Consider the following 9,447-nt stretch of genomic DNA (forward strand, 5'->3'; position numbering starts at 1 on the left):
GAAATAGTATTCGGTTTCAGTGTGCGGTTTTAGGTGAAAACTGAAATTCCACGAAGATTTAATGCATTTAGATCTAATTAAATTCAACTAGAAATAATTGGACTGTTAGATTTAAATAGGTTTATTAACTCGAGAAATCGTTTAATAAATAATTTTGAGGATTTCACCGTGATTATCAAGAATTAAATAATTAATTGGATTTTAACACGTGTCAACATATTAGAATTTTGTACCGTTGTGTGTCTTAGTTATTTATTTGAATTTGAATCCCTCCAGCTTGATATTTGAATCTCTCGGTTTTAATTGATATTATTTTATTTAATATTTTAGATTAATAATCCACATATCATCTTTTTATTTATTTTGTCTAGCTTAAGTTAAGTGATAAAAATTCTAGTAATTAAATATTAGTCTCTGTGAGATCGATACTTGGACTCATCATCCATTTACTATAACTTGACCTAGTCCGCTTGCTAGATTTATTCTCAACCGAAATCGTCGGTCAGCATGTAAGTTGGTGGCATTGCGAGGTTATGGATGTTGTGGGAAGTAGCGATTGCCCATGCTAATCCTATATATTTGCTTTTTTATTTATATTACTGTCTTATAAATATATTTATTTATATTACTGTCTTATAAATATAACGTTTGAACTGTTGTATATTTTGAAAAATTTTAACTGAATTATTATCTTATGTTATATAGTCTTTGATACGATGAAAAATTGATAAATCGATAGTTGAAATGTACTAACCAATTCGACGTCATAATCAAAATGTTACGTGACTTACGTTTATATTTATTTATCGTTAAAATTATTCAAACTATATATACTGTTTCAACTAACTACAATCTTTTATGTATCAACTGACAATCTTTCTCATAAATATTGAGCGAGCGAGTAGGCCATTTTTTTCCCTTTGGACAAGTAGGACAGTTCCTTTACACAAGGGATATAAGGTTTCATTCAATAATCCATGAATTTCTTTTTACGCATAATATTTTCTATTATTGTTATAGGACCTAGCGTTTGTCGTTTTATCAAAAATTATAATTTGTGGTAATGGTGCAAATCGTATCTTTTAAATTGTATAGCAACTCAAGCGTCATTGTTCGATCGCTCTACCCACAAGGACAAGTATTGCACACCAACAATCTCTCTTTCAAAAATTACACGCTTTGCTATCAATAAGAATTGAAATCATGATATTGGCTTTGATATCAATAGTAGAATCGAGCGTTTGTCGTTTTAACAAAAGATATAGCTAGTGGTAATAGTACAACTCAATTCTTTTAAACTACAAAACAACATAAGCGTAATAGTTCGATCACTTTATCCGACAGTGATAATTATTGTATCTCAATAATTATTATTATTTAATAAAAAAAAAATCTTGATGGGCATTAATGGTGAATATAATTGGGGATGAGCTGGATGAAATCTTGGTAAATTCGAGGACCCCGTATCTTGTTGTTAAATTGTGAATCAGATTCACTTGTGCTTGCTTCCAAAACGTCCTTTAACTAAGAGACACCAAGTATAGTAGAGGTGTTTTTGCATGCATTCTCTATCTTAGGTTTTATTATTGATAGGTCTTCTAAGTGGCGGAGTCAGAAATATAGTTTTCTCCGAACTGAAATTTTAAAATCTAAAATTTTTTAATATTTTAAATTGATCTACCCGAACTAATATCATATTATTCCAAAATTATACAAAATTTACGTATATATTTTAAAAAAAACAAATTGAGCCACCCGGGCTAGGAGCATGTGGCTCCGCCCCTGGGTCTTCTTCTACAAGTATGAGCCAAAAACTATTTGGTGTCATGGATTTCTTTAGAGACCATCTCAAAATTCTCAATTATTTCTTTGGTACCAAATGTTGTCGACGATATCGACCAAATCTTTCGCTCTCTTGTTTCCTACAATATTTACGTCATCTTCGATTTCATTTTCGAAAAATAAGCTTTAAAATTAAAATAAATTTTGATTTACATCCCTCCGAGGACGACCCAATTATTATATCATGTTTTAAAATTTGGCATGTTCAAAAAATGTATATGTAGTGTAAATTGCTATAAATTTAATGGAAAGTTTAATCTACAACTCGACCTTAGGGTTCCCCATATCTTCCACCTACTAAAAAAAAATGACCAATTTTGTTTCACATTAATTATTAGTATAGTACATCGCCACATTTCAAGAAAGATATGAAATACACGTAGTTGATCCATCTTTATTATATACACACACACACACACAAAGTCAACATATTTTCAGTCTAAAGATTTCAAATTCTATAAGAAGATCGAGTGAGAAAATGATCCATGCAATTTTTCGATCATTGAAATGATAATTCTTTCGTTCTCTCATTGTGGATCCATCCTTAAAGAATTACTCCGAAGGGAGTTTTCATAGTCTATCTAGGGATTCAACAAATTGAACATCATCGATTTTAAACTTGATTCGGTATATTTTGAGAAAATTATAATCTTGATCTTCTTGTTTTTTCTTTTGTAGTTTTTGTTTCTATATTGTAAAATTTTGGTTTTGGTTCTATACATTTTAAATTTCTAACAATTTTATTATTTTTTAATCGAAAATATTGATAATATAAAACTGCACACGTGAACGACGTCTTAACAACAAATCAACATCACGTTGACTTCACATAAATTTTATGTCAGAATAATAATCGAAATTGCAAAACACATATATAAAATAACACTAAACTGATATTCGTCAACATCAAAAATTCAAATAGGAAGCAAGCAAATAGCAAATCTAATCAAAGAGTTGTGTTTGGGATTGATAGAGGTCACATGTGTGGGTGACATCGAGTAGTCTAAATCAACAGAGCTGTTCTTCAAGACTCTATTATTGAAATTCTTGCTACATAAAACAAGCTGGCCCACTTACTTCTTGTAGAAATAAATTCATTTGATATGTGACAATATAATTTTATTTAACGATTTATGATTTGGACCATGCTTTAATAGCAAATCTAAGGTTAGCTACCATTTATCCCCACATTTGTTAAACCAAAATGAAAAGGGAGTTTAGCATTATTTATAGTATATATACAATATAGATATTCCATATTTTATTGGGCATTTAAATGGAGTTTTAAATGAATTAATTTGATTATAGTATGTTATCATATTGGCATCACACTTTGCCTTTTTTTAATAAAGTCATTAAAGAAAGAAACCCTTTTGTTTAAAGAACAAGAACATATAATCATCTAGATTAACTTGGAGGAATCCATGTCTTATCATAAGATATTGGACTTTATATCAATACATCTATGGTCCTTGCATCATAATTGGCTTATGAAAAGTATGCAAAGTTCGAAAATATTTGTCGGAATTTATTTGAGTTTTAGATAGGTCGTATTTAGATCTGATATATGATGACTGTATTGAATTTGAAATCTAAGTACCATGATTTCATTTAAAATTCGTTATCAAATATATTTACCTAAATAATCAAATGGATCTGCTCATGAATTTGGAATCGATAACAGCCTTATAAATATTTCTCCTGATATAGATTAGATAGATAATTTTGATAATCATCATCTATTATCAGTCTCTTTTTAAGGAAATCCAAATTGCCTTCTAATAGGATAATCAGAATCATTGCTCTCTCAAGCTTGCTTCTGACCGAGTTCAAGCCGAGTTCAAATGATAGACTACTCAAGTTCGAATCAAGTCGAGCTCGGATATACATAAGTGTACAACATAAAACTTGTTATTTAAAGTGCTAAGAATCATTGCTCTCTCAAGCTTTGCTTCTGACCGAGTTCAAGCCGAGTTCAAATGATAGACTACTCAAGTTCGAATCAAGTCGAGCTCGGATATACATAAGTGTACGACATAAAACTTGTTATCTAAAGTGCTGACATCCTTATACACTATTTGGTACATATGATCAAATAATTGGGAATGATCATATGATAGTTTTTTAGCGATTATTTTATATTAAGATTGATTCAACGATTAATTATTCTATTTTATTTGTTATTCTTGAAATCAAATGATTTATCATTCTTAAAGCACCTCGTAAATTACTAGTTTTAGCGATTACTTTATATTAAGATTTGATTTTAGCTTTCCACATTTTCAAGAAATTACGAAGTGTGAGGTTCGGTGTGATCCAATTTGGGCCCAAGAATAACGATTTGTTAAAGATGTTGTTAAAGATAAGGCAAGTATGTAGTCTATGGCCCATTGTTTCTGAAATTGATGGGATGGCCCAAATCATTTTTAGACGAAAGCGTAAGATGGAAAGAGGAAATTGAAAATTGACAAGCGTTGAAAATAAGAATGTTGAAAATAAGAAAGTTGAATGTTGAAAATAAGAGTTGTAAATATTGAAAATTAGTGTGTGATAATGTATATAATGATGTATTTATTTTTGGATTATTTCCAAAAAAATTCTATAAATAGGTCTCTCAATGTATGAAGAAAATCACAATTGAGTAGAGAGAAAATATTATAAAGTGTGTAGTTTAATATATTTTGAGATTTTGATATTTTTATTTTTTACCGTAAATTTTTACTTTTAACACGTTACCAGCACGATACTCGAAGGTTCGGCTCTCCATATTTTTCCAAGCTCCAAAACACAAGAAAAAGATAATAATATTCCAAAGTAAGAATATTTATTTTACTGTTTATTTATTTTTATTATATATATTTAATGTATAATATCATGTTATTATATAAAAGGTATCTTTGATACCTTATTATAATAACGTGATGTGATTACACTGCTTATATAATTTTATTTTGTTACTGTTTAATTATTGTATATAAATACTTGAATAATATTATGTTATTATATAAAAGAAATCTATGACACCTCATTATAATAACGCGATGTGATTATTTCACTATTTATATATTTTTATTGTGTTATATAATAATTATATATATATTTGTATAATGTCACAGTATTATATAAAAGAAGTCCCTGACACCTCATTATAATATTGTAATATGATATACATAATCATTTATACATGATTAACATTATATACATCGTTAACATTATATACATCATATTATTACCATAAAATTTACAAACACATACATTATTTTTTTTTATTTTGTAACGGTCATAAAACGGCTAGTTTTTACCTTATAAATATGACTTCACAAATACATTCAATCACTCCAAACTTATTCTTCCTCCCTAAAAAATTTTCTTCATCAAAATTTTCGAAGAAGAAGGCTCTTTCAAGGTTATTTTGTATAATTATTATGGTTATTATCGGAGAATATCCGCAACGCGTTTTTTCTTTATTTTTAAGCATGCTTGTACTTATAATTTATCTGTTACTTTGTATTGTCATTTTAATAAATTTATAACTTGACTAATAAAATGTATTGTTATTTTTATAATACCATCATGTCAAATTTGGCAAAGCTTGAATTTGTTGCACTCGATATTACGAAAAAAAATTATATGCCATGGACTCTCGATGTAGAAATGCATCTTGAGTAATTGGGTCAAAGCGAGACCATTAAAGAAAATAGTATATCTTCATCACAAGAAAAAAGCAAAAGCTATAATTTTTTTGCATCGAGATCTTGATGAAGGTTTAAAATGTGAATATCTCATCGAAAAAGATCACATGACTCTGTGGAAAGGATTAAAAGAAAGATTTGAATATATAAGATAAATTATACTTCCGACCGCCCGTGATGAATAGAATATGTTAAGATTCCAAGATTTTAAGAAAGTCAGTTATTACAATTTGGCGATGTATCGAATAATCTCGCAATTAAAATTTTGTGGACATGAGGTTACGGAATCAGAAATGTTTGAAAAAACATTTTCCACGTTCACATCAAATATAACTCTACATCAACAATATGGAGTGCGTGGATTTACGAGATATTCTAAACTTATCGTCTGTCTTCTTGTGGCGGAAAAGAACAACGAGCTGCTAATGAGAAATCATCAGTCCCGACCCACTGGATCAACAGCATTTCCAGAAGTAAATGCTGTAAATAAAAATGAATTTAAACCTGGAAATCAAAATCAAATTTAGAGACAAGGTTTTGGTCGTGGTCGTGGTCGCGTCCGTGGTTTTGAAAACAATCGAGATAGTTACTTCTATAACTCATCTCAAAAGGCGTCACGTACCACCCACTGAAAAGACATCATGAGAACATGACGATTTGAAAGTTCTTGTTTCAGATGTGGCACTCCAGGAAATTGGTCTCGTATTGGTCGAGCCCCCGAGCACATTTGCAAGCTCTATAAAGAATCGATAAAGGGGAAAGAAAAAGTGACCAACTTCCCTAAACGCAGTGACCGTTTGCGTGATTCAACTCATTTTGATGCTATAGATTTTCTAAATGATTTCTCTAGAAATGATAAACATGCTGGTGGAATAGAAATAAAAAAATATTGATGATACAGATTTTCTCAACGATTTCTCAGAAAATGAACAATATATTGATGGAATATAAATGTAAAATAATTTAATTTTCATGTACTCATATGTAATTTTTTTCACTGCATGTTTTTTGAAGTTCAAATATGGAAACTGCTGTGAACAAAGCTAAACAAGGAACTAATCCCATGAAAGTTTGCATACCTAATAGTGATACAACACACACTATTCTCCAAGATAAAAGATATTTCTTGGAACTAAAACCAACAAAAACAATTATGAATACAATATCTAGTCCTGTAGACTTGATAAAAATTTGTGGTAAAGAACATTTTTTTTTACCAAATGGTACAAAATTTCTGATAAATGATGATTTATATTAACCATAATCGAAAAGAAATTTGTTGATTTTTAATGACATATATTCCCATGGGTATGATACTCAGACAATAAATGAAGAAAATGAGAAATATATGTGTCTTACCACATATAAATCAGGAAATAAATATGTAGTTGAAAAACTATCAATGCTCCCTACTGGATTAAATTATACATATATAAGTCCAATTGAATCAAACATGGTAGTTGAGAATTCTTCAATACTGATCAATTGACATAATCGATTAGGACATCCTGGTTCAACAATGATGTGAAAAATTATAGAAAGTACACATGGTCATCCGCTGAAAGACCTGAAGATTTTTCAAAATAATAAGTTTCAATGCAAAGCATGTTCTGTTGGAAAACTTATTATAAGACCATCACCAGCTAAAATCCAAATTGAATCACCCATGTTTTTGAACGTATTCAGGGTGATATTTGTGGACCAATTCATTCATCATGTGGACCATTTAGATATTTTATGGTATTGATCGATGCCTCCAGCACATGGTCATATGTATGTTTATTATCAACTCGGAATGTGGCATTTGCAAGATTACTTGCTCAAATAATAAAATTGCGGAATCAATTTCCTGATCATATAATCAAGAAAATTAGACTTGATAATGCTGGTGAATTTACTTCCCAAACTTTCAATGATTATTGTATGTCATTGTGAATCACTTTTGAGCATCATGTTGCTCATGTACATACACAAAATAGATTAGCCGAATCATTGATTAAACGTCTACAGCTGATTGCTAGACCAATGATTATGAAAACAAAACTCCCTGTTTCTATATGGAGACATGCAATTTTACATGTTGCTGCATTAATTCGCATCAGACCAAGTGCATATCATAAATACTCCCCATTGCAGCTTGCCTTTGGTAAAGAACCAAACATTTCTCATCTGAGAATTTTTGGATGTATAATATATGTGCCTATTGCACCGCCTCAAAGAACAAAAATGGGACCTCAAAGAAAGATCGGAATTTATGTTGGTTATGATAGCCCATCAATCATTTGATATCTTGAGCCTCAGACAGGCGACTTGTTTACAGCACGTTTTGCTGATTGTCATTTTAATGAGGAAATCTTCCCAATGTTAAGGGGAGAAAAGAAACATATCGAAAAAGAAATTACATGGTATTCATCATCATTGTTACATCTGGATCCAAGAACTAAACAATGTGAAAAGGATGCACAGCAAATTGTGCACATGCAAAGAATAGCAAATCAAATACCAGATGCATTTGCAGACACAAAAAGGGTAACTAAATCATATATACATGCTGTAAATGCTCTTGCTCAAATTGAAATTCTAAATAAACAAATTGAAGACACTCATGATGTCATTAAACGCCTGAAGAGTTGAAGGTCAATCGATTCTAAAGATAAAAATCCTTGAAAAAGAAAAAGCACAGAGAAACACGATGATCACAAAATAGAGGATGATATTCCGGCATAAATACATGATGATGAAAATGTTCCATCAGAACCACAAACTGATGAGAATCGTGAAATCTCTATCAATTATATTAATAATGGAAAAATATGGAATCGAAAAGATATAAAAGAAATTGATGAGATATTTTCTTACAATGTGGCATTTGATATCATAAATAACAATGAAAAACATGAACCAAAATCTTTTGGTGAATGTAAAAATCGACATGACTGGATAAAATGGAAAGATGTCATCTAAGTTGAATTGGATTCGGTAATAAACGCAACGTTTTTGGGCCTATATTCCTTACACTTGAAGGTGTAAAACCTGTTGGGTACAAATGGGTCTTTATTCGAAAGCGAAATGAGAAAAATGAAATAGTAAGATATAAAGCTCGACTTGTTGCACAAGGTTTTTCTCAAAGGTCTGGAATTGATTATGAAGAAATGTATTCTCCTGTTATAGATGCAATTACGTTTCGATATTTGATTAGTTTAGCGGTATCTGAAAATTATATATATATATATGAAAATCCCTGACGGATTTAAGATGCATGAAGCACAAAGTTCAAAACCCAGAGAATGCTATTCTGTGAAATTGCAAAGATCATTATATGGGTTAAAACAATCCGGTTGAATGTGTTATAATCGGCTAAGTGAACATTTAATGAAAAAGAGATATATAAACAATTGTTACGAGTATTTGATCCACACAAGGCCATTCTCAAACCGAATATGTATTTACTCGTGGAGGCACTGCAATTTCTTGGCGTTCACAGAAACACATACTCGTAACAACTTCATCAAATCATGCCGAGATTATTGCACTACATGAAGCAAGTCGTGAATGTGTGTGACTAAAATCAATGACCGAACATATCCAAATCTCATGCGGATTATCATTTGACTAGAAGCTTGTGATACTATATGAAGATAATGATGCATGTGTTGCTCAAATGAAAGAAGGATACATAAAAAGCGACAGAACTAAACATATTCCCTCTAAGTTCTTCGCATTCATACAAGAGCTTGAGAAGAATAAAGATATTGATTTTCGTTACATTTAATCAAGTAAAAATTCATAAGATCTCTTCACAAAGGCACTTCCTATGACAATAGTCAGAAAACATATATATAACATTGGGATGCGGAAGCTACGAAATTTGTGAAGAATCGTTCGTGTTAACATGAGAGGGAGTTTACGTGAC

Source organism: Primulina huaijiensis, chromosome 17, assembly GCF_012295235.1.
Source record: "Primulina huaijiensis isolate GDHJ02 chromosome 17, ASM1229523v2, whole genome shotgun sequence".
Taxonomy (NCBI): Eukaryota; Viridiplantae; Streptophyta; class Magnoliopsida; order Lamiales; family Gesneriaceae; genus Primulina; species Primulina huaijiensis.